At 40.1% G+C, this 26,674-nt stretch overlaps 1 protein-coding gene and 2 non-coding genes across 3 annotated transcripts in view; all 3 read left to right on the top strand.

The window, feature by feature from the left end:
* The window catches only part of LOC126334527 (spindle and kinetochore-associated protein 1-like), a 424,403-nt gene that overhangs the window by 26,969 nt on the left and 370,760 nt on the right, over positions 1–26,674 (top strand). The window lies entirely within an intron of this gene.
* Positions 8,747–8,819, top strand: Trnar-acg (transfer RNA arginine (anticodon ACG)). Its single transcript has one exon. It is a non-coding gene; the product is annotated as a tRNA-Arg (tRNA).
* Trnay-gua (transfer RNA tyrosine (anticodon GUA)) lies at positions 25,673–25,762 on the top strand. Its single transcript is given in 2 exon segments — positions 25,673–25,709; positions 25,727–25,762. It is a non-coding gene; the product is annotated as a tRNA-Tyr (tRNA).

The following is a 26,674-nucleotide window of genomic DNA, read 5'->3' as shown; positions in this document are numbered from 1 at the left end:
ATAACAGAAACTGCCATTTCCGTTGCTTTAATGCCCCAATGCTTTCTATCAGTTTATAAATGTAAGTTCACACCATCTGGAAAGGCTAGGTAAAAATGAAATCAAAAGTAGTATGAGAACAATGGACCTTGAAAGCAAGGTTTACTAGACGATTATGTCTGCCACAGGGCACCTCTGTTCACCGGCAGAGAGAGGCCTGGCTAACGTGGACAGTCTCCCGACTGTCCTACACGAAACGTTCCTCCAGGTGGCGGCGGTGAGGGCTGGCAAGAACTCATCCGACATGGTTCCTAAGCTCAGTGACAGAAACTGCTGACCACGGAAGTTGAGTTGAGCAAGACGGAAAGAGAAAAAACCCTTCGCTAAGAAAAAGGTTACAGAAGGCTGAAATTTGCCAAACTTCAGCGGAAACGACCGAGAAGAAGTGCATGCTCCAACTAGCCGTAGTCTGCTGATCGGTTTTCACAACTGTACTGTGAAGTGAAATACTGACAGTGGTGAGGGCTCATTTCAATTTTATATTGTATAAATTGTGGCGATGTAAAAGTCCTGAGAGTTTGTTGCTATTATCAACTAGGTGACACACATACTTCTCAAATTTTCAGATGAATGCTTTCAAAGTGATACACATCTGAATGGTTATCGCTTGGAAGTTAGGCCAAAGCGATGTAGCCTTCTAAGCACTTGTAACACAGAGGTAATATTTTACAGTATTTACCGCTGACGCTGACGCTAACGTGACGGGCCTTATCTTGGCCCGAGGTTGTTGAAGTTCTGTAAACGTTGTCGAACGTTGTTTTATCACCTCGAAATTTCACCTGTGAGTAACACTGTATGTATTTGATATGCAGATTGCAATACGAATTTTAATAACGTTTGAAATAGTATGTAAATTATTACTGCACTGGTTCACTGTCCGTAATTAATGTTACAGAAAGGTAGATGTATCAGTATTTGTCAGAAAGTGCACTGTGCAAACAACGGTTTCACTTTTCCGTATCGTCAAATACGTGAGTCTGATACAGACTGCTTCACTAAGGCTGTGTAGCTAAAGCTACAGATTATGAATTCCTACTGTGTCGCTACAAAAAAAGGGAGAAATAAAAAGAAATATGCTCAGAGATCGCACTCCGAAAAAACCCACTGGTTATTTGTCACAGGAGGATTAAAGGAGGTTTCGGCAAATATTTCGCTCTTTTTACCGCAAGCTGCGGTAATGGTTTTCAAACGAATATTCTTCTAAAGTGATATGCCAAAGAACTTTCGAAGACTTTCGATGATTTTGCCTCATCAGCGGAGCAAAATCACCAACGGGTTCTTCAAGCGCACAGGAAATTTCCTTGTTTTCATCATACTGGAATTGAAGTTACTAACCAGGTTTGTTTACAAAGACATGCTCAACTTCAGAAGATTCGAAAAAGGTAGCGATAAATTATCAATAGTATAATTTTCTCTGACCGTAAAAATATTGCTTTACGTGGCCACAAACATGACGTAGATTTGAACCAACGCAATTGTTACATAGAAACTAACGCTTTTGATCATGAGGTAGACAATCTTGTTTTCCGTCAGCCGGTCTTCGATACTTAAGAAATCACTGAGCAATTGAATGTGGAAAGGAAAGCACAGTGTATCGTTTCTTAACAGACATACCTAAATATTTGAGTCCTCAGTTCACCGAAAAATACATACGAAGGGCCTTGTGCACCTTCCCTCTTAGAGAGCGTCAAACTTGATCTTGAGAAGAGGCTGTCCTGACGTGGAAAATATTTTCACTTGAAGGATTTTTCTGCCGCGTAAATTTTATAACAGAAGATACTGTAAATGTGGAATAAACATCGGAGATGTACAAGCAGCGTTTGGGTACTCGTGTCGTCTTTGTAGTGCACGAATTCAGCCTGTAGACTGCTAGATGGGCCATGTGGAGGCTGGTCTTAAAATTCTGGACATTCTGCCCATTATCACCTAGATGTGCGACAACGTACCGAATCCTTATATAGGGACGATTCTAAAAATACTAGTCATGTTGCCTGTTAGCAGAAGGTACTTTCTCAATGCTTCGTCACCTCAAGAGTTGGTGTAGAGCAGCTGTAGCGCAAGAACGACTCACTGGTCTTGCTTTGCTTCATATCCACCGGGATAGTGATATTGAAGCAGTCTTCGTGTGATTTGCAAAGAATAAGGAGGAATACCTTGAGTTTTTCCTCTGACGATACGCATATTTGCAAATCCTGTGGTCTGACTGAATGTGGAGTGCAGCCTTTGTTTGCCGCGGCGCTGGAAGTGAGAGGGCCGCTGGCAGCCTTTCATCCCAGGGGAAGATCCCCAGCGCTCGTTTGGTAACAGGCTGAGTGGGACTGGGGTGATCTAGGAGGGCCTGGAACGATTAAAGTCGCCGCCCCTGTCTGAGATTGAACTGGGGTTGTCCAGGGCCTCTAGACCACCATGGCCAAATTATAATGGAACAAAATAATTCTGGAAAATACTTGACGAGGTGCAGAAGTTACTTTCATTCTTTTTTCTCCTCCTACAATGTCCCAAAGAAGATGACAATCGTAAAAGATTTTCAAAATCTTTGTAAACCACGAATAATTTGTGACCCCCCCTTTCCCAGACTGAAGCCTGGATCTGAACCTGGGTGTAGAGGCATTCGACATCATCTAACTTCCTGAATGCTGTCAGAACCATTCTAGAGGTTCCTCTTGCACTCCGCCAGCAGATAAAAGCATATTTCCAGACGAAGGAGTGGGCTAAGCAGGCGTTGCATTGGGGCCGGCCGAGCAGCGCAACTGGAGGTGCTGCCGTGACTCGCTGTCGTTCGTTCTGTTTACGAGTTCAACCTTCCTCACGCTGTGGCTATGGGCTGGTGTTGTTCTGGCCATTACCTTATTAGCGACATTTGGATTCATATTGTTAAAGGTTAAATTGCTATAGTGCCAACCGTTTGGTGCATCTTGATCTGGTGGAGTTACAGCGAGATTTCTTTCCCTCGTATTCTCACTTGCGCTGCTGAGCAGTGAGTGTTCCCACATCGCGTGTCGAAATACTGACTTCTGCCCTGGTTTATTTACGTGTGATTTGGAGTGCCTATGCGGGCGTGTTTGCTTAAATTGTTGATGAAGTGTTGCACAATACCCTTACTTGAGTGTCTTCAAACTGCATTTCAGTTCGGTACTGAACTTGTCAGCTAAGGGACGCCCAAATTGTCACGCTAGTCAAGTAAAGTTTAAGTCTACTGTGACACCACTGTTTACCATTTGGCCTACGACTATTGATGGATTTCTGTGGTAGAATTCAAATGGAGACACTGTCTCTTTAACTTGTCTGAACTGAATGTGCTTGCTTGTAAAACAGTTTATTACTGATTCTGAGTAGTTTAATGTGTGGTAGGGCCCTCGTTATTCTGGACCACACTGTACTTGGCATTAATTGCATTGCCTTGGTAAATCCGTGTGCTACGTAAGATTATAGCGCAAGCGCCATTGTGGGTAACATTTACCATTTAACTACATGAGTTGGTTCTGTGAATCATTGTGGCACACAAGGTCACGTAAGACAGTGCTGTAGTGGGCAGATATTGCTATACGTCTGTGATATTATTTCCTGTAAGTCATTGTGCCCATTAGGTTATGTAAGGCTTAAATACAGTGACCAATTTCGTAATTTTCTGTGTTTCGTAATAACATTTTACAAGCATTACAATTTTGGGAAAGGTTTAAATCTCATATTTGCAGATTGTTTGATGTTAGATAACTTGTTGATGATTCCTGTTAAATAAGCTGATGTACATATAAATTGAACAAGTTATGTGTCAATATGTTGTTACCAGTACCTTGCATGACTTTTCTTGCGCAATAAATTAAAATTTATAGCCTATCATCAATTTGTTGCTCAGCCTTCGACTCCAGCAGCGCCTGTATCCTGCTCTCAACCATATTATAACCATTATAAGAGTAATTCAAATTTCCGCACTTCATAGACCACAGAATTTCAGTCTTAAGATTATCGCTTCTAGGAATGTAACGAGGAAACGTATTTTCAGAAACAGTTGGTTTGCTAGGTTTTGAAGCCTTGAAGGACTGCTTTATTCTCTTGCTGTCTCTCTTTATTAACTGGTGTTTTTATCTTGTAATAAAAAATGTATGTTGAAAAATGTAAATGGCAGGACTAGTATACTTTTCCACACACACAATATATATATATATATATATATATATATATATATATATATATATATATATATATATATATATACCGCCGAGCATACTGAAGAAACCAGTAAAACGACGTTAACAATAGGAACATTGCAATTTGTGTTGTAGGATATTGAATTGTAAGGACATGCAGAAGAGAAATAACAAACAAACCATTCAAAGGAACAGATTTTAATTTGCACATGGAAGAGAGCCTAACATTTGCGTACGATGTTTACGCTGCAGGTAACAAATATTGCTCAATGTGACGACCATCTGTAGCCATGACAGCCTCGAACCACACTACAGATTCCATTTCACAATTATCCGCAGCACTTTTGGAACCATGGAATATTCAGTTGTCATGACACAGCCCGTGCACTGCTTGAAGCTCGCACATTGCGTCGAGCATTCTCAGCCGTGGCATCATCAACTCCTTCAACAGTTTGTGGCGCAATTTGCCGTCGAAATCTCCCAGGATCAATTCCCAAATCGCAAGTTAATTCGAACTTCTAAATTTTGTTCTTTAACCCCGATGCGGAAAGACGAGCTCACCGTATTCCTTTAATGGTCTGTTCTCGTGAAGAGTACCAGCAGTATTGTTGTTTTCATAAAACAGCTATACGAGTAAAGCCCTGCTAATGTTGTCCAGTCCCCTGTTGATAGTCGGAAACTGTAATGCACACTAATGCTTGTTTTTCAACCCTCGTCGCCGTACCAGTACTGACACCTAACGACAAATAATGACATTAACACTATTAAAGACGCAAATCCTACAGCACATAGTCTGAACATTTTCATATAAAGTTTAGTAATCATATGGTTAATAGTTTTTCGTCTACATTGTCTCAAACTTCCAGAGTTTATTTAAAATATATGGTTTGTTTGCTTCATGTAGTTTCTTCAAGAGGCCTAGATTTTTTGCAAGAACCCTTTATCCAAAAGTTTGAAGTGCTGCCAGATCTGTCTTCTCCCAAACCACCTTTCTGCATATGTAACACTCTGATTGGCCATTGGCCTTCTATTAAATGTGTAACTGCGAACAACGCTGTTCCTCTTCCCTTAGTTGCTACTGCAGATCATAAATATTGCCTTACTCATTTAGATTCTGCTTTCACATTGTGTTGAGAACTATAAGTAGTACTACAGTCTAGCGCAATTCATTTCCTTTCGCACACATTCATAAAACCATGACAGGCGTGTTTATCGCCTTCGTAACATCTTATCTTCGACACGTTCAGATTGAAAAGATTTCCAACTTCTGGCAAACACGTTCTTATGAATCTTGGAGCCTCTACCTTATCTCTTGAAAAATAGGTTACACAAAAATGAGTGAAACCATCTGTCATGTAGTGTCTGTATCCAGTAAATATTGGGAGGATATAGCCACAGACGTCTACTTGCTCTTTCTCTCTCAGTAGAAAATGGCTTTCTTGTAAGCTGAGCTCTCACACAAGCTTCACACATCTTTTCTGCTAGGCAAAAACTTTTACCAATTCCGTTGCACATTTTTTTGATCTTCGAAGTAGCTTATATGTCAGGGTGACCTAGCTTCCTATGCCATTTTAGTTTTCTTTCTACTGTCAATAGCGATTGCATTTCTTTTTCAATGTTAACCTCATATATTTTTAGTCCTTCTAGAATGAGCGTTTTATCTTCATAAATTTGAACAGAATATTTATTAAACACAAATGCGTAATCTTTTTCAGTGATAGCATTCAGATTTCTACTCAGTTCAGGACATTCACAACACTCTCTAAAATTCAGTTTTAATCCACAGAGTTTCCTGTTAAAACTATTTTCATTGATTCACCTTGTTTGTCAAGTATCACAACACTATCACATTCTCTCATTTGTTTTCTTGTCCAGTTCAAGAGATGTAGGACCTGCACATGTTCATCAACCATGACTTCCTCTTCTTTCTCATTAGCTTCTTCTGAAATCTTTCCTTTGTTGCATTGATGTGCAATACATACAGTATATTTGTTTTTTCTCTCTTCTTTGTGAAAAAATGCTATTTTTTGTATTTTCGTTGTTCTTAAAATAACCTTGTTCTTTACAGTTTATCCTTTTGCAGAGACGAGAGGGCTCGAAAGGCCTCAGTTTCTGTTCTTGAATTTTGTGTTTTTAAAGTAGCACTCTTCTTCTCTGTGATTATTTTCCATGCATATATAACAGTGTTCCTTCTTCTTAGGATTCTTGGATATTAGCTTTCAACCGTCCTTCTTATGTTAGCCACGAGCCCTGCAGCTGAGTTTTCCATAGGTCTCTCACCACTGGTTGTTAAATTCTATGCTGGAGGAAAATGTTTTAATTCATCTGGCAAAACAGACAGTATCTTGGGTATGAGCGTAGTGTCTTACATGTTTTCCGACACGAGAAGACTCAGTTCAAACGCTATATCGTGTAAAACACTTACGTTAGTTTAAATGTGTGTGAAATCATATGGGACTTAGCTGCTAAGGTGATCAGTCCCTAAGCTTACACACTACGTAACCTAAATTATCCTAAGGTCAAACACACACCCATGCCCGACGGAGGACTCGAACCTCCGCCGGGACCAGCCGCACAGTCCATGACTGCAGCCCCCCAGACCGCACGGCTAATCCCGCGCGGCATACGTTAGTTTCCAGCCATGTGCTTAGTTTTATCCAATATGGAACTATGTTGTTGTTGTTGTGGTGGTTTTCAGTCCTGAGACTGGTTTGATGCAGCTCTCTATGCTACTCTATCCTGTGCAAGCTTCTTCATCTTCCAGTACCTACTGCAACCTACGTCCTTCTGAATCTGCTTACTGTATTCATCTCTTGGTCTCCCTCTACGATTTTTACCCTCCACGCTGCCCTCCAATACTAAATTGGTGATCCCTTGACGCCTCAGAACATGTCCTACCAACCGATCCCTTCTTCTGGTCAAGTTGTGCCACAAACTTCTCTTCTCCCCAATCCGATTCAATACTTCCTCATTAGTTATGTGATCTACCCATTTAATCTTCAGCATTCTTCTGTAGCACCACATTTAGAAAGCTTCTATTCTCTTCTTGTCCAAACTATTTATCGTCCATGTTTCACTTCCATACATGGCTACACTCCATACAAAGTCTTTCAGAAATGACTTCTTCACACTTAAATCAATACTCGATGCTAACAAATTTCTCTTCTTCAGAAACGCTTTCCTTGCCATTGCCAGTCTACATTTTATATCCTCTCTACTTCGACCATCATCAGTTATTTTACTCCCCCAATAGCACAACTCCTTTACTACTTTAAGTGTTTCATTTCCTAATCTAATTCCTTCAGCATCACCCGACTTAATTCGACTACATTCCATTATCCTCGTTTTGCTTTTTTTGATGTTCATTTTATATCCTCCTTTCAAGACACTATGGAACTATAAAATTTTTAAAGTAACTACTGATTTCTTTGAGCAGCATCTCTCTTGTACATAGCTTTAAGTTTACCGTACACAGGCTTCGAAGTTCACAGCACATGTGGCTTTACATTATTGTCAGTTTTGAACATTGTGTGTTTCGTCTTGCTATTCCGTTGCTACCATTTATTCTTTTCTCTCTTCTGAGTCGCATTTTTAAACTTATTCAGTTCCACCTACAGTGTCACACAGCTCTTGCGTGGTAAACAATATTCTGATTTTGACATCCCACATGGCGAAAGTAGTGCTGTCGTTTAGCAATTCTATAACATGAAATACGTTATTTTCTTGGCGAATTTTTATGTGCTTTTCTTCTTTCCACGTCTCTTGATGGTTCTTATGTCTCTTTGTTGATTTCGCGATCTTTTTACATTGTCTGCACCCACTGATTTTGTGTTTTTTTAAATTTTTAGAGCTCTAAGGCCCATAACCTGTTGTGTGTTCACTTTTGTCTGTTAACTTTATAACGAATGTGATACGATACTCAATGTTTAGCTACATGTAGTTTTATTGTCTTCTTCATACAAAGACAGTACAGGTACTCTCAGATAACCATAATTCTGCTTCTGATACATTGTGTCTAACCAACTCTTCAGTGCCTTCAACAACTGGAAGGGTAGGCTGCAGGTCCAGAAACGAATTTGGATATACATCACACATTGATGAGAATGCTGGAAATGTACGCATATATTAGACGAAGTGGGAAAAACAGGTGTAAAACTATGCTTATTTTCCCTAGTTGATGGCACTCAATACCGTTAATCAAAGGCTGGACGACAGATATTTGGACTGCGACGGCCACACGTCTTGTCTTTAGACGTATATAACAAAAACCACAACGTTATTAAAGGTGTAGGCCAGGGATCCACAGACCGCAATTTTTCCTCACTGTTTGTTCTTGTAAATTGACAAAAAATTGAGCCAAATATCAAAGCTATTGCGAAATGGAGTATTAAGTTTCAAATGAAATTATCTAAATAACGTTTTTTTTTTTAAAATACATCTTTGTAATTATATTTGTTAAATAAAATTTTCCCGAAATAATGTAAGCTAATGTTGTTAACCCGCGGTACTATAAATCTTTGGTGTGGATCAATTACTCTGCAACCCATATGTGAAACGTAGGCCCTGTGGCGCAATGGATAACGCGTCTGACTACGGATCAGAAGATTCCAGGTTCGAATCCTGGCAGGGTCGTACATTTTTATAGATGAATAAACACTACAGGTCTGTTCTTGTTTCTTAAAGGTTTTTAAATAGTTCGTTAAAATCTGCAATTGTCGTCTATCTGGCATGGAGCATCGTACGGTTAATATAGATTGACTGCTTCCTACGTGATTCAAACATATAACTAGACACACAGTTTTTTGCCCACTTTCGCAAATTTTATTATGGTTACTGCACAACCTAGGTTTCTGGTTAAAAGCCCATTATCAAGTACATTACTGATTCCAAAGGTGATAAAGCAAAGATAAACTCGATAATAAGACAAGGATAAACATCTCGACTTGTTCAATTGGTTCAAATGGCTTTGAGCACTATGGGACTTAACGTCTATGTTCATCAGTCCCCTAGAACTTAAAACTACTTAAACCTAACTAACCTAAGGACATCACACAACACCCAGTCATCACGAGGCAGAGAACATCCCTGACGCCGCCGGGAATCGAACCTGGAAACCCTCTCGACTTCTTAACGTATCGATCGTTCCCTGAATGTAAACTTCTCTCATGACCCTTTTTTTGACAAATTACGTATGGAATTACACAACCCAGCAATTATACTAACGTGGCTAAACATACCTAGGAATATAGTTATGCATCACCCCAGAAGTTTTTATCTACCCAAGGATTTGGGCCCAAAGTTTTAATTCTATCCAGTTGTTGTGATATCTAAAAGAGGCGAATAATTGAATTGGGTTTGCTCATTTAATAACAGGCGTGGGAATGTACACGTCTAATTTCTAGAATTTCTAACTGGCTGAGTTTTTCCCCTTCTATATGTAAGACTTCTACATCTATTATGCTTTTGTGGTTTTTGTGAAGGTAATGCTCCGCAAACGCTGTATCAGGGTTCTTCTTGGGGATAAATAGGCACACTTCAACAGTTAGAGCGTTGACTTACTTTTGGGCTCTTGTCTCAAGAGCTATACAAACAGGAGGCACAAAACAAGTATAAAAAATATTAACAAACGAATGTAAGAAAACACCAAATACACATTTAGAATGCTTACTCATATCACACTTTCATCAGAGTCCTATGTGCGAGGAACTTAACTATACAGTAGACTTTCGAGGGACCTTCATGAAATCCTTGAAATATTCTTATTGGATGTTCATTAATAATGTGGTCTAATGCGTGTTCCATTGCGATACAATCACATTGTTCGTAAAGGGATGCTCCCCTGGCTGCTTACCTGGTTCTGATGCGGTTGAGGCGGGTCCCGGTTTTTCTTTGTAGGCTTAATTTTTAGTTGTCTCCAGCCACGTCCGGGTTACGGTGTCCAGTTATTTCTCCATCTGTCTTCCAAACCGCAAGAGTAGATTCGTAGAGGTTGTAGAAATCTCATACATATTTTCTGCATTAAAGCTTGGTAAGTGGAAGGTGAGGAAGAATTTTATTGCTTGCAAATTTTCTAAGAAGTAATTCGTTGCATATCTTACTCCATTCTCAGTACAATACCTGTTACCGTCGGAGATCAGATGATGCTGTATTAGATATGATGGCAGACTCGATGCAAAATCCTGCTACAGCAAACCATCTGGAAATTCACACAAAAAAGGCGGTAAGACGAGATATCTTGTCTCTCTCGGCCAGAGATAATTACAGAAACGAGTTGTTGATAACCACCAAGGAAATGTTTCGTGTTTGTCATTATTCATTATGTTATCGTACACTTTATTTGAATGTATTTGGGTTATCAACTTAAGACTTCGCTAACTCAAAGATTGTTGATTTTTCACAGTCCATGCCTTCGAGAAGAAACAGTAATTTTCTGGAGATGAAGGCTCACCGCAAACCTACTGTATTTTAACTTGTACTTCGCATGTCTCCGACAACTGTTCAAAAATGCGGGCTAGTCCGTGTTTCGAACCCAGTACTTGTCACACCCTAAGCGAGACTTCTTTTTTGTAACATAACACACTTTTATTTACAAATTAACAAATATATTTTTACAGATGACATCTTTAAGTTTCAACTGTGCAATTTCTGTATTTTTATTAAGTCTTTTTGTTTCGATTGGCCTTTGTTTTTTTTTCACAAAATTGCTTTGTTCAAGCATCTTCGTTGTTTGCTGCATTTTATTTGCTTGCGAATTGTCTTACAATGCTTTTGTAAGTTTGTTTTATTCCTAGTCCTTCAGTTGGTTGTAGCAAAGCGCCATTAAATTTTATTGGCAGCAATTTTGTTTCTGACTTGACATGGAAATATTTGTTGGTATAAGTTAGATAATATTGCCTTTCTGTAGTTGCTGATATGTGAAAAAATTGATTTTAATTAGATGCCATAATTCAACATTTCTTTAAAAAATGTTTGTAGTTTTTACATTCTGCTTATGACATACATATTTAAAAAATAAGAAGATATATATAAAAATAACATCCTGGAGTTAACAAAGTAAATTTGAAATTGAGGAAATCATATTTTACATGTGGAGATCTTTTCTGGAATCTTAATAACACGCAAGGAGTCACAAAACAAAGTAAATAAACATAACCTGATAAATGATATGAATTTCAGTGTGATGGTTTATTTTTGACGCACTATTTAAATAAACAAGCTTCGTCACGAACGATTTTTTTCGCATTATTATGGAGACATTATTTCGTTAGGCAAAATAGAACAAAATACTCACAAAAAGCCGCATGGTCAGTGGCGCCATGTCACGGGTTGCGTGGCGCCTCCCGCCGAACGTTCGAGTCCTCCCTCGGTCGTGTGTGTGTGTGTGTGTGTGTGGGGGGGGGGGGGGGGAGGGGGGTTCTTAGCATAAGTTAGTTTAAGTAGGGTAAGTCTAGGAACCGATGACCTCAGCAGTTTGGTCCCATAGGAATTCACAAACATTTGGACACACACAAAACAATGTAATAAACACTTGTTTTTCTGTGATTTAATGTTATAGTTGGTAGGTTGCACTATTTTTCATAATAGAGAATACACTGTAAAACTTAAAACGTTATACTTCATGGAATACTTCGTTAAAATGCTTTTGTACTTTCCTTAACTACATGTACTTTTGTGGGTGTTGGAGGGTGTCCGCAGTAGCGACGACAATTGCGCGAGGAGGAGGATGAGGAGGCGGAGGAGGAGGAGGTCGAAAGAGGGGGGAGTTGGGGGGGGGGGGGGGCGGCTGCGGCCAACTTTGGAGGGGGGGGGGTGTCCCTGAAGGCGGCGTCCAGCGGGATCTGCAGGTAGCTCTGGAACGTCGGCCTGTAGCTGCTTTTCTGCTTTGCTCTCTTGCCCTCCTCCCAGACTCCAGATATCTGTGGGAACTGCAGCTTGTTCGTCTGGTTCTTTGCGATTATGGCTTGCGCCGTCATCGCTAGTGTCCATGTGGTGGCAACGCATTAGGGTCGTCGGAAGCATTTTGCTGGAGGGGCGGAGAGTGACGTGATTTCCACAGTTCTGTGATACTTTTGTTCATGTGGACTTCCGTCTGTGCGGCGAGGGGTGAACGGTGACGTCACGCGGGCTGCGTGGCTTTCTTGAAAGACGCCCTGAGTGCTATTTTCAGGAAGTTCACGAAGTCTGTCCTGACCCTCATAGCAACCATAGCTTTCTTATTTTCTTCCCATAGATATGATGGTCTATTAAGTGTCTGTGCTCTAGTTTAACAATGGTCAAACAGGTGTTACACACAAAAGTACTTGATTCATTTACATCAATTGCAATAATATTTTTATAGATCATACGATGCTAATTTGTGAATGTTTATTCTAGGGTGCCAACGCCAGTCAAATCAACTTATGACCGAACGTGAAACAAAGGTGGTTCTTGTGCAGCGAAAGGATATGTACAAGGTGACACATTCGTATACCGCACAGTATGCTGTCACCACATCTAGAAAATTACTACCAACGGTCTTCGTTTGCTTGTAAGAGACCACTGGATCATTTGGTCCGACGGTGCGAAAAACAGCTGATAAGTACGTACACAAAAACTTGACGATAACATCTTCAAAGTCCGGAGAACTTAAAAACAGTACCAAACACGAAATTTCTAATTGTTTTGAAGCCGTAGTTGAGAGAATAATAATTTATTTTATGCTCGATTCATGGGGAGGTCAAACGACCATGGTTTTTAACGACGTCGGTGCAGCCCTGCGACTCAAATGCTCTGAGCACTATGGGACTTAGCATGTGAGGTCATCAGTCCCCTAGACTTAGAACTACTTAAATCTAATTAAGCTAAGGACATCACACACATCCATGACCGAGGCAGGATTCGAACCTGCGACCGTAGCAGCAGTGCGGTTCCGGACTGAAGCGCCTAGAATTGCTCGGCCACAGTGGCCGGCAGCCCTGCGATGTTTATTTTTATAGACAGGTGATAAACATTACAAAGCGACTACAAAATTGCTTACACATCATCGAACACAGTAGAGAGAGAGAGAGCTTAAAGAGAAGACTGCTTAAAAATTCAATTAATCTACACCATCAGTTTCTTGCACCAATATTCAGTTATATGAACAGATGTGTGTGGTATGCCGCGAAACCGTGTGATGACCTAGAACCGTTTATGAACCTAAACCAAGTTTGTTTTGCAGAAAAACACTGAAAAAACATGCTCGTGAAAAAACTCGGCCTTCAGTACATGTGCTATATACCACAATAATTACTGTTTTGCATGTTTTTACGATCAGTATCATCCCTACTTGCGCAATGCTCCATACAGGTCACAAATGTACATACAGTAATTAGATTCAAAATGGTCGTGTATCCTTTATTTCTAATGTCCTTAGAAAAATATTTTGTTTTCCTATTTTTCTGGATAAATATTATGCAAAAAATAAAATCCTTAAATACTGATAATCTGGACAGCCATAATAAATCTGTTTGTTAGAGCTGCGTGAAAAAAAAGGCATGAGCAGCGAGGATCGATCCAGAGATCTTGCGCTTCTGAAACTATACACTTAATGACATTGCTACCAGACTCCTTGCCTGTTAGTGACCACACAATAATAATACATGCACACCAAAAACTCCCGAACCTAGTTGTCTCGAAAACGGTTGAGAGCTGCACCTTGCACTTTACATAAGTTGAAGACTTAGCCACTCTCTACACACCCAGTCGACATGAAATAAATCAGTTAGGCAAGTATGTACGGTCCACTTGTAAGACGAATATGAGGAGTGCAGGCGCTTTAGCGCTGCTAAATGAATCATAACTAAACACCGTCGTTTCTTTCTTTCGGTTAAAATTCTGTTCATGACCTGGAGACTAAGTAGAACACTGACACAAGTATACAGTTTGTGTATCTATAAAGAGCTCACCCCAGTGAAGTTTGCGGACAGGGGAAAGGCTACTTCAGGGCGACGATTACCTCAGTCATCCGGTGAGTCACCGAGTCGAGTCATCAGTAGCAGCCCAGTCACTATCGCAGTTAGCTCAGCCTCTAGCGCAGAGTTAGTAAGTGCCTAGTGACCAGAGTAGTGTACATAGCGGGGACTTCACCGGTAACGAGGCTGACATCGACTAGTGCGTGAGAGCTTGTACCATAACACCTGGGCTAAGTGTTACCTGTCTCTGTCCCAGATAGTAGAACACAGGAATAGATCCTAAAATTCTCTGATCTCACACCAGAACAGTGAATTTTGCCGTGTTGAAATCAAGATATCGTGAGAATATTTTCGGTTTAGATGCCTTTGATTTGTTTGACCTTAACATCTACGACAACGTACTGTCAGTCTTTACATTTGCACCAAAAGATAGTGTCGTTAGCTTGCTTAAAAAATTCCATGAATTCCTTACAGAAGGAATTGGAAAAGCAAAGAACTTCGTGGCGCATGTTACATTGAAAGACAATGCACACACAGCCTGGTTTTTTCGGGCCCGCCCCATTTCAGTTGCTTTGAAACAAAGTAGCCAGCGAATTGAAATAATTCCTCCCATTCAAGCTAGCCAATGGGCAAGTCTTCTCGTTTTGTTGCCTAACCATCTGGTCGCATTCGCATTTGTTTTGACGTCAAGTCTACTATCAACCCACAGACATTAGTTGACATTTATCCATTACCTCGCCCTGAGGAACTCGTGGTCAGGCTTGGTGCAGGACGTGCATTTTCTAAGATAGGTTTGCTTGATGCCTACTTGCAAATGCCATTGGATGAAGAATCATGAAGAGTGTTTGTTGTAAATATACACTTAGGACTGTTCAAATATTTGTGTTTGTCCTTCTGCAGTGCTTCCACACCCGCCATTTTGCAACATTACTTGGATCAGCTGACTGCTAAAGTGAAAAAAATAGCTCTGAGCACTATGGGACTTAACTTCTGAGGTCATCAGTCCCCTAGAACGTAGAACTACTTAAACCTAACTAACCTAAGGACAACCCCCACATCCGTTCCCGAGGCAGGAATCGAACCTGCGACCGTAGCGGTCGCGCGGTTCCAGACTGTAGCGCCTAGAACCGCTCGGCCACCCTGGCCGGCTGCTAAAGTGACATTTTGTTCGAACTACCTTGACGAAATTGTCGTCTCAGGTCGTACACCAGAGGAACACATTGCCAATTTGCGTACCCTTTTTCGAGTGTTGTCAGAAGCAGGATTAAAGTGTCTTGTCGAACAGTGTGGCCTTTTTCAAAGTGAGCTACAGTATTAAGGTCATGTGATACAGTCAGGGTGTGCACCCCCCCCCCCTCCAATCTGATCTGCTTGCAATTCGTGACCTTCCTGTTCCTCACAGTGTATCTGAACTGCAGTCAGTACTAGGCAAGATGACGTACTACATGCGGTTCATACCGAATGTTCCTCAGATCGCGGCTCCATTTTTCACTTAAACTGGAAACACACCCAGGAAAGGAGCAAAGCGACGATTAATGTAAACAAGCAAGAACAAGGCAGTCGACGTCCAACAACCCACCACTTCGCCAGAGAGCCTGTAGGAACTGCTCTTCTGAGCACGCTTGACAAGTTTGTGCCGGTCTGCGAGCACTGCCTGTGTCCTGCTGGTTGCGGGTTTTTTGCTGTTCGACAAAACCGCACATAAGATTAACTCTGCATTCAGCAAGATTAACTCTGCATTCAGCTTTCGATCTGTCTGGGGTTGCCATAGTTTGTCTGACAGACCAGGACATTTTTCTCAAATTGACTAAAAATGGACATAATTTGGTAAGGAGAAGTCGGGACCAAGCGGGCTACTTCTCCTAAGTTCAAAAGGGTGAAAAACTGGAGCAAATTACACTGATAGTTATGAACAGCTGCAGCTATACAATAAATAAAGGAACTTTGAAAGGTTACTGTGTATTTATTTGACAGTGTCGGACACTCACAATTATTTTACAATTGCTAATGATTTGTAATGCCTAACACCCCTTTTTTTGCTTCTTAGAAAACATTAAAAACTTTGGAGCTTACCATGAAAGTATAGTTCACTGATTTCAAAGACATGATGATGTTTAACAGTTGTTGTTGTTGTTGTTGTCGTTGTCGTCTTCAGTCCTGAGACTGGTTTGATGCAGCTCTCCATGCTACTCTATCCTGTGCAAGCTGCTTCATCTCCCAGTACCTACTGCAACCTACATCCTTCTGAATCTGCTTAGTGTACTCATCTCTCGGTCTCCATCTACGATTTTTACTCTCCACGCTGCCCTCCAACGCTAAATTTGTGATCCCTTGATGCCTCAAAACATGTCCTACCAACCGATCCCTTCTTCTAGTCAAGTTGTGCCACAAACTTCTCTTCTCCCCAATCCTATTCACTACTTCCTCATTAGTTACGTGATCTACATTGCTCATTTCACTGGTGTTACTAATTCACACTGTTTGAAAGTCAGACAAAGTAACTGTCCTTTTCTTTAAGTGCTCCCAGAGTGCAGATTTGATTTGTGCTTCAGATCATCTAAATGTTCCTTCATATCTGCCCTTCCCATCTGCAATAATATCATAACACTTACAAATTACACATTCTGCCTCTAGTCACACCTTCCTCGTTTTTTGAAGAACCATTCATCTGAATATTTTTCTTGCAATGAGCACTTCGTCTTTGGCATTTGAGTTCACTTAAAACCTTTATAAAAAGTTAGCTGCGATACTATTTGGTGAAACAGAGAATCATGTTGCTGCTTAGCTTAAACTTGAGTGGGATAAGGGACATTGGTGGTGGTCCATCACTGTGGCATTGCGCATTTGAGTCAGAGTGCTTAAAGCAGGGCCCGTACTTGAAATGAGTTCATCCCTTTTAAATACGTGAGGTAGTAAATAAAATCTGTGCCATATATATCACATAGTAATGGTAAAAGTTGTGTAGGGGACATGTAGTAATGAAAAGCTTTCACATTGCGACGACTCTTTACCAGTTTCATATAAATATTCAAGAGCACATTACACACATTTCTTGATTTTACTCGTATAAACACGTTGTAAGCATAACATTATCTTTCCTCGGCGAATCCGTAGTCCTACTATTGAGGAAGTATGGGTTTCAGAACAATTTTTTTTTTAATGAGTGGGTACAACTGTGTTCTTGAATAAGCAGAGTTGTGCAGTCACTATCCCTCTTCAATAGCAATAACTAAGGCATGCACAATACACTCACTACCACTCCTCAGATTCACAATTAGTATTACGGCACTACCTTATTCACAGACATCCTGTACACCCTTGAAGTTGAATAATTAAATGACGATCGATTCGTAGTCGTTATACAGTTACACCGGAGGTGTGTTAAAAGACACAAACAGAACTCTATTGTATGCTTGGAATAAAGCATTCTTTTCATTCAAGACTATTGGAGATTTCTACATAACATGGTATTTCTTTTTTGAAAATTCAGCTCCCACACACACGTTATAGGATCTAAATGATATGTGTAACTGAGTCGCCGTTTCTTTAGATTAGATTAGATTAGATTTACTTTCATTCCAATTGATCCGTAGTGAGCAGGTCCTTTAGGATGTGGAACATGTCAGAAAAACAACAATACATGGCAAATATTTTCAACTAAAAACAAATAAGCTAATGTACCATTCCACAGGTCCCAAGTGGAATGATCGTCATTTTTTAATGAACGCTATATGAGAGTCATTTAACAAATACTAATGCACTGAATTTAAAATAAAAAAGTTTTTTATTTATAAGTTAATAAACATGTAATACATATAACAAACAAAACCTTTGTATGATGCTCTAACAGACCCTTGTTTCCTCACAAACTCAATATTGTCAATGGCAACAACAGATCCATCTTGCAGTGATCCTCCTGCTAAAAAGTGTTAAACAGGTATGGTGCTGATGAACAGGAACTTAAAATGTGCTCAGACTCTGTACAGGACAGTTTTGCGATGTCTCCCCCATCTGCTTGGCCTCTGGAAAAAAATTCGAATGGAGGCACTCTAGTGTATATATTGCACTCACAGTGATTTCTTAGTCGGGGGAAATCGGTATGATCTGAGTGGTTGGTAGGTCTACAGTAGCTACGCGTGAAATGTATTGACAGAAACACGAACTCGGTGGTGTGAATATACATAAGACGTCACTGTGTGGTGGCTGGATTTACAAGTATCAAAAATACGAAAAGGTTTCGTGGAAGTGGTGAAATGGATAACACAAAAAGACATTAAATTGTAATTACATCCTTTATTCAACAGCAAATATGTGATGGCGGGAGGCTTTTTTTGCTAATGGGTGGTACGAAAACGACACCCAGCTGGTGCAAGTGTGATCGTATCAATTTTTTTACACACCTATAAATGAGTCAGGATTAGGCTCCTGCTGCTTTAACGTAAAAGTACTGTGGCTTATGTTTCGATATATCACCAGGCTTTTGTGAGAAGTAATCAGATTACTATTTACGTAAAAAAAAAAACTATGTGTAGTTGTAAGGAGAGCATAGATTTGATGTGGTGAACTGTAATTTAAATGCATTGGGGAGTATATCTGAACGTAAGGGGACTCATTTCGTAAACAGCAAACATTATAGCAGTGTGAGGATTCAACTGGATCTGCTATAGTGTACAAACAGGACAGGGAATACAGCTGTAACAAAATGGATACACAGAACGTCCCCTCATCGGCTCCCCTAAGCAGATCCTCCCGTTTTCTTTGTCGCACTATCGATTGCGATGTTGGCTACAGTACACCAACCCGTATCCGTGATGTACTTCAACCCCTTCGTCTGCAGGAGCACTGTTGATTATCACATAGTGCCAGCTGCCTATGCTTTACAAAACTTGTTTGAGAGAGCCTTGACAGGATGCAGCACCTTCCAAAAGCGCTGATTGGAAGACTTAAACGCCAAATAATTTCCTGGAAGTTAGGAGAATCGAGACAACTAGCCGGTGTGTGTGTATGTTGCAGTGCAAAGTTACGGTGGCTTTGTCCTGGCATGTGCAAAGAAATGGTTCAAATGGATCCAAGCACTATGAGACTTAACATCTGGGGTCATCAGTCCCCTAGACTTAGAACTACTTGAACCTAACTAATCTAAGGACATCACACATATCCATGCCCGAGGTAGGATTCGAACCTGCGACCGTAGCAGCAGCGCGGTTCCGCACTTAAGGGCCTAGAACCGCTCGGCCACAGCGGCCGGCGCAAAGAAATGTCTTTGTCTGGTGGTAAGGGAAGTATAGATTCAATTCATCGATAGGTGCAAGGGTACGAGAAAGATTTCATGTGTAAAATTGTGTGCGCTATAGATATAGAGATTCATTCCAGAGCAACAGCCGTCAAGAGACATCACTCTGTGTCAGATTGCAGCAGCATTCGGATATTTAATTGTAATTACGCCGATAGAATACATGAATGCTTCAAAATATTGTTGTGAGTCTCGACATGGCTGCAGAAAGCATAGCAGTAAGCAGGCAAGCGGGGACCAGAAACAGTATCTAAGCGGGCACCTTTCTTCCGGTCTGGGGCCAGCCCATCCGTTGTAGGTCAGTTCGGAGAGTCCGAGAAAGGTTCCGGTCTGCCGCGGCGTACCATGATTTGCCTCACGGCGCCTCCTGGATGGGGGAATAGTGAACTAATACTTAGTTTGTGTTGAATCGCTTTGCAAGTACACTGCGTGAAAATTTGAGAAGAGGAATTCTACAGCACTATTAAAAAAGAAAATACACTTAGCAGACTTATTGTGATCGGGAACCCCATAACAATAACGGCATAAATTCACGTTTTAGTTTGAAGCTCCAGCTATCATTTCATACCTCACAGCTACCAGTCGTGGTGTCAAATAATAATAGATTTGCATTATTTAATGAAATATCTCGTTAAAAAAACATAACACTATTGTTGATGCACGCAAACTACTGTGCAGTGTCGGTCTTTTTCTTTACTTCGAGTAGTTTTAAACTGTGTGCTTGAAGCACATTGTTTAAACGCCTATATTGACGATGTAATTAGTATTTCCTATGGCTCATCTTCTGATGTACATTTAATATCTACCACGTCCGCCTTGCATCCCTTACATCACGATCATGTGGCCAGAAAAAATTTATTTATTAACTTCAGCACCACTTCTGGGTCGATTCCTTGTCAGGTATTTGCTTGGGAAGGAGGTCATCTCTCATGCACCAGTATGCAACAGCTTGCTTCATGCAGACAGACCAATTCAGATGGTGGTGGACGCCGACAGAAAGGGTACTTAGGATTAGCGCATGCCGAGCTAGTTGGTGCACAGGTCTGTACAGTGAGGCAGCCTACAGCTGTCGCAGGCCCTGCGGTGCACAGTGTGGACAGAATGTGTGGGTCGCAGGAAGCGAGAAAGTTCTACAGATATTGTGAGCAATCTGCGACCGTGTAATTACGTTTCTCCTTAAGTGATCGGAATGATAAAGTGCCAGAATTGCTGGAAAGATCCCACAGACTGCAATCATTTCCTGACAAACTCTTTAATTGAACTTTATTCATACACCACCTTGTATCCCATAAATTGTTTATTTAAACAATAATCCACACATTGTCTAAACTGCCCAAACTTAAACACCACCGGCCTCCACTGCCAGAATGTATTTCAGTAACAGTGCTTCGTAGCAAAAAATAGATTGCTAGCATTGACAGTTATGACAGAAGGCACAAAGTACAGCGACATGTATGGAGTTCAACTTCATTTGCCGCGCGGGCGTTACCTGAGCGGTATAAGGCGCTGCTGTCATGGACTGTGCGGCTGGTCCCGGCGGAGGTTCGAGTCCTCCCTCGGCCATGGGTGTGTGTGTTTGTCCTTAGGATGATTTAGGTTTTATTCCCGGCCGGGTCAGGGATTTTCTCTGCCTCGTGATGACTGGGTGTTGTGTGATGCCCTTACGTTAGTTAGGTGTAAGTAGTTCTAAGTTCTAGGGGCTGATGACGATATATGTTAAGTCCCATAGTGCTCAGAGCCATTTTTGATAATTTATGTTAAGTAGTGTGTAAGCTTAGGGACTGATAACCTTAGCAGTTAAGTCCCATAAGATTTCACACACACATTTTTTTTCCAACTTCATTTGAGTGTATTATGGGTCGGACAGTCAGTTTTGGACCCGCTTTCTGTTATTTTTATTTTCATAGCTCTGTGACTTGATCGGGGTTCCCCCAAAATAGTCGTTGCTTGTTCGTTGGCGGTTTCACTTCTCGTTTCTTTCGTGTTGTGATCTCTGACTTGAAGTGAACCATTGTTATTTAGATAGCGTGTTGTAAGAGAGCTGACATGTAAAAAAAACTTAACCAAACTGATTTGATAATGTCGTTAAATAATTTGTAACAAAATGTATCAATATTCTATTCACGATTGTCACCGCTTTGGGAACTGTGATATAATTCAGCCTGAAAAATATAGCGTTTGGAAAGGAGTTTATTTTTGGCTGGTTTCGGTTAGCATAAGCTATCTGTTTTCAAACGTTGCATCATAAATATTTCTGACGTGTCTGCGTGTGGGTAGCATGTCACATACACAAATAACAAAAGTGGTAATAATCACTTGTCAGTTAATCATAGTGTGCTCATTTTACAAAATGCATTACACTGTGTTTTCTTTAACAGCAGAAAACTTACTGCAGATTTAACAAGCCATACATGCTTTGACATACGTTACTCTTTTCGTGAGTGGTCTATCATATTGTAATCTTGCTACTATTATCCATTTATATTGGCAATTATGGTCTTCAGAGGTAACGTATGTGAAAACATGTATGACTTATGTTAAATCGGCGATAAGTTTTCTGCTGCTGAAGATGGTTCAAGACGGAAACCAGTAGCAGGATAAATACATGTAACAGACAGCACAGTGTAATGCATTTTGAAAAATTCGTACATGCTGTTGAACAGTGTCTAAACAAGATGGCAAAGTGGTTAGTTAGTTCGTGCCGGCAGTACCACTTCTGTTCGTGTGTGTGCGCTTTTTATGTTACCCAAGCACAAACATGTCATAAATCATCTCATGTAACTTTAGCAAATTGATGGCCTATGCTAAACAAAGCTGGTTTTGACATTACCGTATTGGTTTTCGTATGTAATGTCACGCTTTACAAACAGGCGTAGCAAAGAACATTTCATTTCATTCTGTGGAAGTAAACAGTAAGGGGAGCCACCTTTCTGCTCGACTAAGTATAGTCGATTATCCGTACTAATTAGGGGACACGGATGTTCGAAAAACTAATTTATGCAGACAGTTGAACCGTATACAGTAGAACCTCTTTTATACGTTTCTGAAGGGGAGTGATCAATATAAAAGTGAGATTAACGTTAAAATGAAACTTCTTAATACTTTCGTATTAGCTTTAAATACATGCAAATGGAACGTACATATACTGTACAGTAGTAGACAGATAACTTTCAGGAGAGACCATTATCTAGCAATTAGGGAGCTTTAATGGCACACCACGATAATACTTTTCTTGAAACAAAAAAATATTAAATGGTACCTGTGTGTCACTGCCTTTCAGAATGATTTTTTTTCTTTCATAAAGTAACATTTATATGAGGTCTGCTATAGTTGAGAATATTTTTTCAGCTACATGTACCAAAGACCTAACAAAATAAATTTGTGTTGAGGAGATCATACATCTAAAAGAAAAATTAGCTTTCACCCGAGAAAAGCAAAACAGGCCAAAACTGATGCACTTCAGAACATGGCTGGCACCATCTGATGGTAGCCAGAGTTTATCAAAAGAAACTGATACTCCCGTTGATGCAAGAAATGATTCAAGTAATATCAGCTAATCTTCAGAAGGCAACAGCGACGATACAGGTATGACAATAGCCCACGAAGATGGCAAATCAAAAAACAATACTGAAAAAGACTGTGCTAATACTGGCAATGTTATTACTGTCAAATACGGTAATAAGTGAATCTCCGCTGGACTTGAGATGTCTTTCATTGGAGAAATCCTGTTCCTGATAATGTTCACATAGCGATAATAAAAGAAAGGAAGTGAATATTTCCAGGCAAGGGTCAAAAACAAAAAACTGATATGCGGTATCTTTCAAAGGGATTGTTTTATAAGCTGATGCCTGCTGGTGAAAAAACTCTTCGGTCGTAGATGGTTTACTCTCCAGCAACTAATAATCTATACTTCTTCTGCTGTAGTTTGTTAGCTGTCATAAAGCAAGATCTAAGTTTGTGACAGGATTTCAGAAGTGGTGGAAACTGAATCCTAAATTGGCAGACCATCAAGCTACAAATGAATGCCTGGAAAATCTTAAAAAAAAAGACACCTTCGGAAATGAGACTAAAGCTGCATAAAGCAATAAATGATACAGCCTTGCAATTAATGGATACTGAAAAACTGAAGTGGAAGCATCTTTTATCAAAGTTACATCCAATAACTTTGTTCCTGGCCAAACAAAACCTAGCATTTCGTGGACATGATGAAGGACTGGGCTCTACTTTCTTAGAACTAGTGAAACTACTGTCTAAGTATGATGTAGGGTTGAAAGAGCACATTTTGAACTTGTAACGTAGAAAATATTAAAAAGGATCATATCAATCGCCAGAAATACAGAATGAATTTATAAATGTTTTAACGAACGACGTAAAATCTAAGCTTGTCAACGAAATTAAATTGTTCGAATGTTTTGCTAATATGTTTGATAACACAGCTGACATTTCGCGTATTGATCAGACATCTCAAGCAATTCGTTTTGTTAAAAGTTGATGATAGAAAAGTAGAAGTAAAAGAACTATTCCTTCTCAACAACGCGTCGAAGTGCTCATTATGCTGCAATAAAAACACTGGCACGAAATTTTGATGGAGTTATCAGTGCAATTGACAACTTATGTGATCAACAAGAAAATTTGGACACCAGAGACGTCACACAAAATCTTATGCCTGCTGTAAATAATTTTACGTTTCTTTGATATCTTTACTTTTGGACTGATGTACTGAGAGAAGCAAATTGTACTCAGGTTGCATTGCAAGGTAAAGACTTCACTCTTGATTAGTTAGTTATAAAAACAGTCTTTACACTCAACAAAATCGATGTCATATTGTAGAAGAGGCAATACGTCTTGCACTGAAAAAATCGAAAAAAGGAGACGTTCCTACAGGAAGAAGAATTCATCGCAAAAAATGAATTGGCCAGCGATACAGGACTCACATTGAGAGCAGAGCGTCAAAAGGATATGTTGGAATGTCTTGACCGATTTGGTTTTGAACTCCGAAGCAAATCAAAGTCCATTCAAGATGTCGCCTCATTGTTCGAAATTGTGCAGACAAATACTTTGCCTTTGGCAAACAATGAAGAGTTGAAATTAGCCGCTTCAAAATTCAGTGGTTTTTATGATGAAGTATCATAAGGAGGCCATCTCTATGAGATGCCAAAGCGAAGACATTTAAAAGCGGCAAATGTTATAGTTTGTGATTGGGCATGTTTTGACATTTTCAAATTCATTGTGGAATTAGATTTTAAAGACACACTTCCAAACCTTATGCTTGCTCTAAAGTTAATTATGACGATTTGCGTATCAGCTGATTCATGTGGGAGGAGCTTTAGTAAGAGTTTTCTTCAGAAAACTGTATGCTAAAGAGAGACACAAACACTTAAAATTTCTTTAAACAAGAGACTACCATGACAAATGAACCACAGTAGTTTTCTGAAGTGTTTCAAGGGGCAAGTATTGGAAAAATTAACTCGGCCGTCTGTTATTGTAATGGATAATGCCCCATACCAAGGCTACAACGTCGGCAACAAAAACAAAAAAAAAAAAAAAATCCGACGTTGTTGAATGGTTGACAAGCCACAATGTGAAATTCGGGTCGATTTAATTAGACGAGCTCATGTTGTGGACGAAGCAGCTGATGAACGTAGCCACAGGATTCTTAGGCTTTCTCCATACTACTGCCACTTTAGCGCCATCAAAATGATTTGGGCACGGATTAAGCATTACGCGACAACAAATTAAAAAGAAAAAAAACTTCACTGTGACAGAAATTAAAAATCTTTAGCGGAAGCAGTGGCACAAGAACGCTAGATACGAGAAGTAATGTTGTACCCCACACAGAAACTGTTGTTAAAGGAGCATGGAAAATTGAAGTGAGTGTATAGAGCAATATTGAAAATACTATTATGTCCTTGGGCAATTCCAGTGACTCGTCCATGGACTAGAGCTCAGGTAACGACAGAGTTGAGGAAGAAAGGGATTCAGAACTAAGCGGCAATTACCCTTTGCCTTAATTCATCCTCATCCTCATTTTCATGTTTGTTTAGAATTTTTGACTAAATGGTGTATACTGCATTTGTACACTAAATCTCATCTCTTTATTAAGGAATACTCTTCTGCTGAACTATGCACACTACGCAGACTGTACGCCACTGTTCCCACGCATATAAAACACATTACACGAGCTGTCCCAGTAAGCTGAAGCGGCAGCGAGAGCAATGCAGTACGCGAATCTACTCCACGGTGCGCTCAGTTCCCACACTCCTTCGGTAGCTCAGTTGGTAGAGCGGTGGACTGTAGTGGTCAATCTGGCAGATATCCATAGGTCGCTGGTTCAAATCCGGCCCGAAGGAATATTTTAACCTTTCCGTCTGCAAGTATTTCCATCCCTGACGGGCATTTAATGCGAAAACTATGGGATGATCAGTCTGACATCTGAAACGAGGCTTAGAATGATGTACTGAACGAAAGGAGGGAAATTTCAGTTTGGTTTCAATATTTGAAAATGTACCACAAGAATTTCTGAAATAGCACAAAGAAACTTAAACCTGCATACAGTCATAGAAGTCGTGTATCAAGATAAACAGTTTCAGGTTTTAAAAGAGCGGACATGGAATAAGGTGTTCGCAGTTTGATGAAAATGGAGGTAGAGTGTTACGGATTACAGTCTCCGTTGATTATGTTTTATGTTGAAATAGCAAAGACGGGAATATAGAAAATATTAGAAGAAAATAAAGGTGTGAAGTGAAAAGATAGCAATGCTGAGATTCGCAGACGAAAGTGGGAAAGACTTAGAAGTAATATTGTATGAGATCGTTACGTTACTTACTAGTAATGCACAATTTATTAAGAAATAAGAAAAAATAGGCAAAAATTATAAAACAGAAGAAATTAAAATAGCAACATGCAGAAAACAAGCGAATTATTTTAGTGTCATTAGTAGTAGAATCGAAAGGGTACACCTAGTTAGTTACAAAAACTACAGAGAAGGTCAATTTAGGGAAGGCATCATAAGAAGACAAGCGTAGACTCTACAAATGCCAAATACAAACACCGTATTTAGGAAAAACTTCTGGAAATCAGCACATGGAGCACAGAACTTCTTTAAAGTGCTCGTGTGTGGCAGGGACCCTTAGGACTCCCGCGCTCTTACATACTTGATTATGTATATGGATAGTTCGCCCATCGGGAATCTAAAATCTCGATGATGTCAGGGGACTTCAATTTACCTATGCGGAGAGAGAGCACTTAATAAAATATCTTTT

This window comes from Schistocerca gregaria, chromosome 2 (genome assembly GCF_023897955.1).
Source record: "Schistocerca gregaria isolate iqSchGreg1 chromosome 2, iqSchGreg1.2, whole genome shotgun sequence".
Lineage (NCBI taxonomy): Eukaryota > Metazoa > Arthropoda > Insecta > Orthoptera > Acrididae > Schistocerca > Schistocerca gregaria.
This window is presented reverse-complemented; position numbering and strand designations above follow the sequence as displayed.